Source organism: Ammospiza nelsoni, chromosome 24, assembly GCF_027579445.1.
Source record: "Ammospiza nelsoni isolate bAmmNel1 chromosome 24, bAmmNel1.pri, whole genome shotgun sequence".
Taxonomy (NCBI): Eukaryota; Metazoa; Chordata; class Aves; order Passeriformes; family Passerellidae; genus Ammospiza; species Ammospiza nelsoni.
The window spans coordinates 6,427,501-6,430,970 of record NC_080656.1 but is presented as its reverse complement, the minus strand read 5'-3'; positions in this window follow the sequence as shown (position 1 = coordinate 6,430,970).

The window sequence follows — 3,470 nt, the reverse complement described above, 5'->3', positions numbered from 1 at the left end:
GGAACAAAACCTTCTCTGGGGGAGCTGAAAATCCTTGCTGAATGCAGAAGGGCACAATTGTGACAAACCCCAGCATCACTGAGGCTGGAAAAAACCCTCCGGGGTCAGCAAGCCCAAGCTGTGACCCATCCCCAGCCTGTCCCCATCCCAGAGCACTCAGTGCCACCCCCAGCCCTTCCTTGGGCACCTCCAGGGATTTAAAATATCTTCATTATTCTATATATTATATTTTCTTCTATACCTAATTCTATGTATTTATTTAACCCTATACATTATTCTATATATTTATATTTTATTCTAGACATTATTCTATAGATTTATATTATTATATATATTTATATTTTAAATATATTCATTATATCTTCACTATTCTGCCTTTTAAACACTCCCCATCCACTCAGCTCGGGATATATTTACACAGATTATGTTTGCGTTTAGAGATGCACAATTCTCTTTGAAGATGAGCTTTAAAACCTCTCCTGATGTTTTGTTTGTCACCTCATGGGGTGAAACCTCCTTGGGCAGCTCCTTCCAGTGCCTGGCCACGTTTCCCATGGGGAAATTCCTGCTGATGTCCTTCCCTGCTGTAATTTGGGGCTGCTCCCTCTCCTCCTGTCCCTGGGATGGGATCCCAAATCTTCCCCTCCTGGCAGGGAGTTTGCAGAGCCACAAGGTCCCTCCTGAACCTCCTTTGCTCCAGGTGAGCCCCAAGGTCCCTCCTGAACCTCCTTTGCTCCAGGTGGTCCACAGGGTCCATCCTCAGCCTCTTTTTCTCCAGGTGAGCCATAAGGTTCATCCTGAACCTCTTTTTCTCCAGGCTGAACCAGGAGGTCCCTCCTGAGCCTCCTTTGCTCCAGGCTGAGCTCCAAGGTCCCTCCTCAGCCTCTTTTTCTCCAAGCTGAGCCACAAGGTCTCTCCTGAACCTCATTTTGTCCAGGTGAGCCACAGGGTCTTTCCTGAGGCTTTTTCTCTCCAGGTTGAGCTACAAGGTCCCTCCTCAGCCTCTTTTTCCCCAGGTGAACCCCAAGGTCCCCCCTGAGCCTCCTTTTCCCCAGGCTGAGCCAGGAGGTCCCTCCTGAACCCGCTTTTCTCCAGGCTGAGCCACAAAGTCCCTCCTGAACCTCTTTCTCTCCAAGCAGAGCTAGAAAGTCCCTCCTGAACCTCTTTTTTCTCCAAGCTGAGCCAGGAGGTCCCTCCTGAACTTTTTTTCTCTCCAGGGTGAGCCAGAAGGTCTCTCCTGAACCTCCTTTTCTCCAAGCAGAGCCAGAAGGTCCCTTCTGAACACCTTTTTCTCCAGGTGAGCCCCGAGGTCCCTCCTGAGCCTCTTTTTCTGAGCCCCTTCCCAGCTCCCCAGGGTTCTCCAGCCCCTGCACCCCACAGGTGAGGCTGACAATGGCCCTGTCCCCCGCCGTGTGCTCCCCATTGTTCCATTTCCAAGAATTTCCTGCCCCTGACTCATCCCTCCTGCTGCTCCATGGTTACCTCCAAATGTTTTCCTTGGATCCACAGCTCCTGCTGGCGTGTTCAGACTGCTTTTACCTCCCTGAAATGCTGCACCGTGAGGAAATTCCTCCTGTGCGGGGCTGCTGGGGTGGCTCTGTCCCCATCAGAGGGGAATTTTCCACAGTTTTCACCTCTTCAGACCAAGCAAAGCTCTTCTCCCCTGGGATATAATTTCCTAATTTTAATGCAGTGATCACAGGCAGTTAATTGTTGATGACTTCTCAGCTGTGTGGTCTTGAATTGCAGGTGATTAAAGGTGAAGAAATTATTTTAATCTGCCCGGTTTTGATGCCTTGAGGCATGTGGGGATGGGATTTGGTTTGCCCTCGGTGCAGCCCTGGGAATTATCAGAACTATCAGGCTCCACTGGGAGCGATGCAGTTGTGGGTTTGATTTTTGGTGGATTTGTGGGAAGATGAGGAAGGGAAGAAGCCCTGAGCTGCCGTGGGAGGGGTTTGCTGGTGTTCCAGGTTTGAAATGTGCTGTTCAACCTAAAACTGCCCCGTTTGTGCAGCAACAGTGACCTCCCCTGGGCAGGAGGAGCTGCCAGCACTGGGTGCTGCTGTTCCACCGAGCCCACAGATCCGGAATGGAATTATCACCCCATCCCAAATGGAATTGGTCATCTAATCCAGAGTGGAATTGGTCATCTAATCCCGAATGGAATTGGTCACCCATCCCAAATGGAATTATCACCCCATCCCGAATGGAATTGGTCACCTCATCCCAAATGGAATTGGTCAACTAATCCAGAATGGAATTGGTCAACTAACCCAGAATGGAATTGATCACTCCATCCCAATGGAATTGATCATCTAATCCAGAATGGAATTATCACCCAATCCCAAATGGAATTGGTCACCCGATCCTAAATGGAGTTTGTCACCCAATGCCAAGTGGAATTCGTCACCCAGTCCCAATGGAATTGGTCACCCAATCCCAAATGGAATTATAACCTCATCCCAGATGGAATTATCATCCCATCCCAAATTGGGGGAATTGACCTCCCAATTCCAAATGGAATTGATCACTCAATCCTAAATGGAGTTTGTCACCAAATCCCAATGGAATTGCTCACCTCAAATTGGTCACCTCAAATGAAATTGGTCACCCAATTCCAAATGGAATTATGACCTCATCCCAAATGGAATTGATCGCCCAATCCCGAATGGAATCGATCCCCTAATCACAAATGGAATTGATCCCCCAATCCCAAATGGAATTGGTCACCCAATCCTAAATGGAATTATCATCCAGTCCCAAATGGAATTGATCATCCCAATCCCAAAGGACATGCAGCACTTCCCAACTTTCCAAATATCTCAGGATCAGCTTTTTTATTCATCACTCTTCTGACAGAGATTTTCACTTGTTTACACTGCACAAACATCCAGATAAAAGTTTAAATTTGGAGGCCTAGTAGGGATGGAACGACAAAAGGGATAAATCTTATTATTGGAGCATTTTGATGGCTTTTCCTTTGGTGGCTCCCTCAGCTGATCAGTGCTGGGTTCTTAGCAGAGCACCTGAAATGGGAGATGGAGAGAAAATTCAGAGGAAAATGGATCCCTGAATTCAACCCTGCTGTGGGATGCAGTGAGGATTTTGCTGAGCTCTGAGAGAAATAATTTGGATTTTGTGGAGGGGTTGAGCAATAATTTTGATTTTATGGAGGGGCTGGGTTACAGAAATTGCTCTGCATTTGCAGCATTGTGGGCTCACATCAGAGAATGAATGGTTGGATCTGATGAGTTTGGAGTGATCAGGGAATTTTTCATTTTTCTTGAGCTCTTCCTCCTTCCCAGCTGAGTCACCCTGGCTGCAGAGGGGGAGATTTCCTCATTCCTGCAGAGGCTGGGATGATAATTCCATGATAAAAGTGCCCTTCCTCCAGGGCTGGAATGGCCCAGTCTGGCTCTCCACACCAGTTACCTCACTGCCCCTTGGAAATCAAAATATTTTTATTT